This window comes from Schistocerca cancellata, chromosome 6 (genome assembly GCF_023864275.1).
Source record: "Schistocerca cancellata isolate TAMUIC-IGC-003103 chromosome 6, iqSchCanc2.1, whole genome shotgun sequence".
NCBI lineage: Eukaryota > Metazoa > Arthropoda > Insecta > Orthoptera > Acrididae > Schistocerca > Schistocerca cancellata.
The window spans coordinates 319,690,168-319,698,599 of NC_064631.1; the positions used below are offsets into that span (position 1 = coordinate 319,690,168).

General features: G+C 42.1%; 1 pseudogene; it reads left to right on the forward strand.

Annotated features, from left to right (window-relative positions):
• Positions 1 to 4,440: 4,440 nt before the first annotated feature.
• LOC126089497 (5S ribosomal RNA) lies at positions 4,441 to 4,558 on the forward strand (annotated as a pseudogene).
• Positions 4,559 to 8,432: the final 3,874 nt, after the last annotated feature.

Here is an 8,432-nt window from a genome sequence, read left to right on the forward strand (position 1 = left end):
TCACCCGGCGCGCCGGCCAGGTGGCCAGGACCAGAAGCAGCGGCGACAATCTGTGTGGGGCGCGTGTGTCACTTTCAGGACCCCCTCATCGCCGTTCGGACGCTTTCGGAGCCGCTCGGCCCCCATCGGCTACCTGCCGATCGATGAGTGGTCCAGCGGCACACCACAGCTCGGGTTTCGGCTTGCGCGGCCGACAAGAAACGATCGAATGGTGTCTTGATTGTCATCAGAAGGCGATTCTAAGTCCAATCTTTCTTTGATGCACGTGGTTATGCAGTATACGGTTGCGGTACCAACTTATTCCTCGGACTATTTCCCAAATTTCACTGTACTGGCTGAAAAGGTCCGCTTCATCTGATAGTTTTTTAACTTTTTTCCTCAATTGTAAAGAATAAGGCTTTAATCATCTCAATTCTTTAGCGTCTAACTTATTCGAAATATATTCTTGTAATCTGCATTTGATGTTTGACTTTCGGGTGGAGAAAAATAACAATAAGTTCAGTGGATGTCTAGCACGGAAACAAGGTAGGTATACGTGCGAGAAACACGATTCTTTTAAATTGCCCTTGTGCTTCACTGACAGGCGTACTGTGCGCTAACTTTGCCGGAATCGGTAGTGTGAACACTGACTTACTATTTCGTTTTCCGGCTATTATTTCCACTTCTATGATGTCATTTAGCAGCTTTTTTGCGAGTGCATAGCGGGAAAAAAAATGGCTCTGAGCACTATGGGACTTAACATCTGAGGTCATCAGTCCCCTAGAACTTAGAACTACTTAAACCTAACTAACCTAAGGACGACACACACATCCATGCCCAAGGCAGGATTCGAACCTAAGCCCGTAGCGGTCGCGCGGTTCCAGACTTAAGCGTCTAGAACCGCTCGGCCACTCCGGCCGGCATAGCGGGGACATTAAGCGTATTTAGGAACTCTGTTGGGAACTTTATCCTTTCGTCTTCATTCATCATTGTATGAAGGGACATAAATATTTTTTCTTCTTTAGGTATGACCTCATATTTTCGCTGCTATGTTTATTGTTTATTGTTTTTTAAACTGTTCGCTCACACGACCGTTTTCTGTTTCCGTAGTCTCTCTTTATTCCAATGAGTTGTTTATCTTCCTTCAGTAAGTTGCACACCTCATTGGCTAAGACGATTTTGCAGGAGTGGCAATCTATGCGTTGTGTGCTTTTTCAAAGTTGTATTCTAGAACATTCGGAAACAATCATTAACCTTCGATAACATTCGTAAAGGCTCGAGAACATTATAGAGCAATAATGAATTTGTTTCCGGACTTCCAATATGCTGGGTTACTAACTGGACAACAACCTGTGTTATCCAGTTTGATGCAGAAAATAGTCGAAGTTGCGAAATTTAGTTCTTTTTGTTTAATTGGTGGTCGCTTTCGGGTATCACAACACATTCTCAGATCTTCCAAACAGAAACATGATTTACGTGCCATCACGGAATACACCATTTTTTCTGTTTGGATAATTTGAGAATGGCTTCTGATGCCAGAAACTAGTCATAAATTAAAATAAAAAAAATGTATTTCGCGACTTTGGCTGTTTTATACGTCAAACTGGAATTTGTTTTCCTTGAAAAAATATATTGATACGAAAGAGATGTCATGGTGACTATCTTGACATGATGGTGATCACTTTTAACACTTACAACTGCAAAACCACAACAATTAACAACACTTCACACAACGGAGGTAGCACTAGACACAAAAATCAAAGATTGGAGATGGGTGATGTTGCAGTATCGTAAAATTCACCTTCTAGTACGATATTGGGCAGAGCTAACCGCAGACCAAGTCGTTGTGTAACGTATCGTGTTTGTGTGATTCGCAATGTTTTCTATCTCTGTTAGCATTTTCTTAAGATTCCAATGGGACTTAAAAATTCATGAATAAACGCTGTTAATTATTGACTTTCATAAATCAGTCTTCGTTAACCGGAAAATTACGTCAGCCAATAAAATTAACATTTATTAGGTAAAATAATTCTGCATTTGATGAGAAAGAAATTATTACGTATAAAAAAGGTGTGTGATGTATTTAAACTTCAATCTGGAAGGCCTCAAAATTGAGACGGTATATGGTCAATTTTATTGCGACGATAATTCGAACCTGCCTGCCACTTCGGTGCTTTTGCAAAGATTACTTATTACAGTAGTTAACTATAAAATTGTTTTAGTTTCTGTCTAGAGCCGACAGAGAGAACAAGCTGATATAATGCCGTTTATTATTGCTTGCAAATACGTCTCAAGATTTGCTGGAACTTATGCACTTGACTAGGAGAACAGACGTACTATTTTAAACTAGTTGGTATTGATACCTCACAGTACAAGCATGGAAAGTGTTCGTAGAAAATATTTTCACGGTCATGTACTACAGCTTGCATTTAACTTCGTAAATACAATTGACGATGAGAAAGACAAAGGTGTGACAGTGCCTGTTGAGAAGACAGTGAGACGAAACAGGAAAAGAAATAGGTGATGTAGTGTTAAATACCATATGAAACGATACCACGACTAACGGAGTGAAATTCATGCACTCACACAATAAATATTTCATTGACGATCGAGATCTCTGTAATATTACGAACATTGCAACGAAACACCAACGTTGTATAAGCTTCACAACTTTTGTGACACTGTGGTATACTTGAAGGTTACCAAGGAAGATCTAAGAGAAACTGTTTCGCCTAGGGATTTCGATTCAATAAATACCAGAATAAATGAGTCATTATGCACAAACGTTGCGAAATTAGAGTATTACGGGAAATAAAGAGTTTGAATTAAAGCGGCAAAAGTTAATATACACTACTGGCCATTCAAACTGCTACACCACGAAGATGACGTGCTACACACGCGATATTTAAACGACAGGAAGAAGATGCTGTGATATGCAAATCGTTAGTTTTACAGAACATTCACACAAGGTTGGCGCTGGTGGCGGCACCTACAACGTGCTGACAAGAGGAAAGTTTCCAACCGATTTCTCATACACAAACAGCAGTTGACCGATGTTTCCTGGTGAAACCGTGTTGTGATGCCTCGTGTAAGGAGGAAAAATGCGTACCATCACGTTTCAGACTTTATCAAAGTCGGATTGTAGCCTATCGCGATTGCGGTTTATCGTATCCCGACATCCAATGACTGTTAGCAGAATATGGAATCGGTGGGTTCAGGAGTGTAATACGGAACGCCGAGCTGGATCCCAACGGCCTCGTATCACTAGCAATGGAGATGACGGGCATCTTATCCGCATGGCTGTAACGGATCGTGCAGCCACTCTCGATCCCTGAGTCAACAGATGGGGACGGTTGCAAGACAACGACCATTTGCACCAACAGTTCGACGACGTTTGCAGCAGCATGGACTATCAGCTCGGATACAATGGCTGCGGTTACCCTTGACGCTGCATCACAGACAGGAACACCTGCGATGGTGTACTCAACGACGAACCTGGGTGCACGAATGACAAAACGTCATGTTTTCGGATGAATCCAGGTTCTGTTTACAGCATCGTAATGGTCGCATCCGTGTTTGGCGACATCGCGGTGAACGCACACTGTAAGCGTGTATTCGTCATCGCCATACTGGCGTATTACCCGGCGTGATGATACGGGGTGCTATTGGTTACACGTCTTGGTCACCTCTTGCTCGCATTGATTGCACTTTGAACAGTGGACGTTACATTTCAGATGTGTTACGACCCGTGGCTCTACCCTTCATTCGATCCCTGCGAAGCCCTACATTTTTCAGCAGGATAATGCACGACCGCATGTTGCAGGTCCTGTACGAGCATTTCCGGATAAAAAAATGTTGGACTGCTGCCCTGGCCAGCCCATTCTCCAGATCTCTCACTAATTGAAAACGTCTGATCAATGGTGACCGAGCAACTGGCTCGTCACAATACGCCAGTCACTACTCTTGATGAACTGTGGTATCGTGTTGAAGCTGCAGGGGCAGCTGTACCTGTACACGCCATCCAAGATATGTTTGAGTCAATGCCCAGGCGTATCAAGGCCGTTACTACGGCCAAAGATGGTTGTTCTGGGTACTGATTTCTTAGGATCTGTGCACCCAAACTGCGTGAAAATGTAATCATATGTCAGTTCTAGTATAATATATTTGTCCAATGAATACCCGTTTATCATCTGCATTTCTTATCGGTGTAGCAATTTAAATGGCCAGTAGCGTAGATAAAACACGGATTCGTACACATTTTACTTAGTAAAAATGTATCAGAAGTATTGCAAACGAAAGTGTCGAAACGTAAGTCGGCGCTGCTATGGAAAATACCTACATCTCCTGATTGCTTTAAGAATACTGCAAGCGTAGCGTCTGAGCACCCTTCACTTATAAGAAAACTTGAACGCGAGTTGTAACTCTTTCTATGCCGAATTTTCAGTTCGCTTTGTCGCGTGAGCCAACGGCCATGCCGCAGTGGTAACGCCGGTTCCCGTCAGATCACCGAAGTTAAGCGCTGTCGGGCTGGGCTAGCACTTGGATGGGTGACCATATGGTCTGCCCAGCGCTGTTGGCAAGTGGGGTCCACTTAGCCCTTGTGAGGCAAACTGAAGAGCTACTTATTGAGAAGTAGCAGCTCCTGTCTCGAAAACTGATATACGGTTGGCAGAGCGGTGTGCTGACCAAATGCCCCGCCGTATCCGCATCCATTGACGTCTGTGGGGTGAGGAAGATACGGCGGCCGGTCGGTAACGTTGGGTCTTCCAAGGCCTGTTCGGACGGAGTTTGTTGTGTGACGTGTATCGAGTTATATAATATTAAACGTTGAACACAATGAAATACAACTCGGATAAGCTTCGTTCTTAACACCCATTCAGAATTATAGTAGATTATCAGAGAGATTATGTTTCGAGTATTGTGACTTTAAACTCAGTGAGAAGCGAAACTCCTAGGGAACTACACCGAAGCTCACAAGAAGCTGGTATAGGCATGTCTATTCAAATACAGAGATATGTAAACAGGCATTATACAGTTCTGCGGTCGGCAACGCCTATATAAGACGACAAGTGTCTGGCGCAGTTGTTAGATCTGTTACTGCTGCTATAATGGCAGGTTATCACGATTTTTGTGTTATTGAGTACGGCAGAAGTGAATCGACGACAGTTGTTCAGCGTGCATTTCGAACGAAGTATGGTGTTAAACCTCCTGATAGGTGGTGTATTAAACGTTGGTATAAACAGTTTACAGAGAATGGGTGTTTGTGCAAAGGGAAAAGTTCTGGACGGCCGAGAACGAGTGATGAAAATGTAGCACGCATCCAGCAAGCATTTGTTCGCAGCCCAGGAAAATCGACTTGCAGAGCCAGCAGAGAGTTGCAAATTCCACAATCAACTGTATGGAGAGTCCTACGAAAAAGGTTAGTTATGAAACCTGAACGTCAACTACCCGAGGCGATGGATCGGCCGCCATGCAGCCCGTGACAGAGCACTTCATCACTGGCCTCCAAGAAGCCTTGATCTTACCCCCTGCGATTTTTTCTTATGGGGGTATGTTAAGGATATGGTGTTTCGGCCACCTCTCCCAGCCACCATTGATGATTTGAAACGAGAAATAACAGCAGCTATCCAAACTGTTACGCCTGATACGCTACAGAAGTGTGCAACGAGTTGGAGTATCGGGTTGATAATGCTCGAGTGTCTGAAGGGGGCCATATTGAACATCTCTGAACTTGTTTTTGAGTGAAAAAAAACCTTTTTAAATACTCTTTGTAATGATGTATAACAGAAGCTTATATTATGTTTCTTTCATTAAATACACATTTTTAAAGTTGTGGTATTCTTTTTGAGTCACCCTGTACTTTCGGAAATGGTTGTATCACAGTGGCAGACTTGCAGATAACACCTGGAGTTGATATTTTTGTCGACCTGTTGTAAAAGTGCAAACAGCAGACTTCAGTTCTGCTGCCGCAAAATCTGTGTTTACTGCGGATGTTATCGATATCTTCTCACTACGCCAATATTTCGAATAGTCGATACGAACGTGTTTACAATTAGACAGTTCTTCAGTTATTTACTTGTGACTATGGTGTTAAAACTTACAGTACAGACAAGTTATTTCTGTAACGTTGCTACAGCGGATTTCTTTTTTAGGCCAAAAGGGCTGTGCTGCCCTAGTCGTGTTATGAGCTTGTACCGGAGTTAAATAAACCTGTATTTTACGAACAGGAAACAGGAGACTTCACGACTGTACAGGAGAAATTAATCTGGCGAGAGTAGAGGTTACAGACGAATTTCTTGAAGCCTATTATTATGATGATGATGATTATTATGACGACACTGACACAAATTTTAAGGCGTTGATCCGCAGCACCATCAGCACCCATACATAAACGAATAAATTAGCTTTCTCTACAAATAATAAACTAGATCAGCAATTACCTCACCCGTTAAGCAAAAGAACAAATTCCTACATTCAGAAATATAAAAAATCTCGTGTAAAACTTGGTCAATCTGCTACGTAGGACAGACAGGCTGGAATGTACTAAATACGCAGAAGAAGTAAACTGTTATACACATACCAATTCAGAAATTCAGTCATATCTACACACACACACACACACACACACACACACACACACAAAAACCACTAGATACCCATGCAAAAATATGGAAGAAAATTTTAACATACGCTATCACTTCCAGAAATCACATACAGTGTATTTAATAGAGGGCTTAGAAATTTCTGTTCACCACAAAAAGCAGGAGAAAAAATTCTCAGTGACAAGCTACCAACTGCACCGATTATTTCTTCAGATTTTCACTTACATGTAGTAATTATAGTAAATACGGAAATAGGTTTAGTCATTTATGCATTCCTGTCAGTATCTGTAACGAAATAGTACTCGTGTAAAGATGTAAAGTAAAGTATAACCGTTAATATAAGTAGTCACTATCGTTATTGGTAGGATTTATAAGTGACATTTAGTGTAAATAATGTAATCCACTGAAATTGATCTCCTCAGAATACATGCAATCTCTACGGGCAAGAGTACTGTCGCAGTAGCTTTGGACTATATTAAAATTTTAAAAAAGTTAACGGCGTGGGTGATGATTTCTGTGCGTGTGAACTTCTGTACAATGAAGGACGGACAATACTTGTAAGGAGAAGGAGAATAAATGATATTTAGGGCACTAGCGTTTAAAGAAATGCTCGATTTATATTTTTCAATTACAGTAAAACCATAAACAGGTGACTGCAGAGCAAGAGAAAGTCTCCCCTCACCTGCTCCCCTCAAACACACACACACACACACACACACACACACACACACACACACACACACACCAACATCGTATACAGCAGCCATGCAACACACATATCATATACAGCAGCCATGCAAATAGTAACACCTGAACATCGTAATAAGTTCCTGAAACGCGCCGTGCTATGCATGCACGGTAACATACATGGTAAGTGTGGTATTATTTAAACTATGAAACAGAAACGAGTGTGACTAAAATTGATTAAAAAATGAGAAGTTTTTAAACTAGACATGAACTGAAATGCAATACTGACGTAAAGTAGGTCAGTACTGGAACTTACACTTGGGAAAACGAACCATGAGGAACGTTTCGGATAAAGTGATGATGATGTTTGGTTCTGGGGGCGCTCAACTGCGCGGTTATCAGCGCCCGTACAAATTCCCATCCTTTGCTCAGCCCAATCTCGCCACTTTGAGGATGATGAGGACAAGAGAAACACCCAGCCGTCTCGAGGTAGGTGAAAATCTTTGACCCTGTCGGGAATCGAACCCGGGACCCCGTGCTCGGGAAGCGAGACCGCGACCGCGAGACCACAAGCTGCGGACGCCGATAAAGTCAGAATTGACAAAGAAAGACGAAAATATACCAGTAATGTCGACAGATTTCGTGCACAAAATAAAGAAGAAAGCTCGTTTATGTTTCGATACATAATCGCCCTTTTGACTTTTTAGCTGTAGAAAAAAAACATACGACTGCTCTGACGTTGAATTTTTCAACTGTATCTCGGTATCTCGTACGTGAAAGATTCTGGTAATTATCTCTGAACACGGCTTCGAATGACAGAGAACCAATAATCTCTCTTATTTCGTGCCTGCGAATACTTGAAAACAAGGCGTGCCATACGCACGTACGCAGCGGAAATTCGCTTGTTTTTCATGATGTGTAGTACGACGAAATGAAAATTGCCTGTACCCTTTGCTGCTGAATAATGTATTATTTAGCTCGTCTCGTTACGTACAGTAGTAGAATTGTGCGCTATTGTGAAGGGCGAATGACACGTCCATGAATACAAAATTCACTGTCGGACGCTCACAATAAACTAGAGACAACAATAATGTTATATCGCCAGCTTTTTATGGGATTGCTTCCAAAGTCATATCTGAAAAGCAGTTTATGATGATGTAGGCC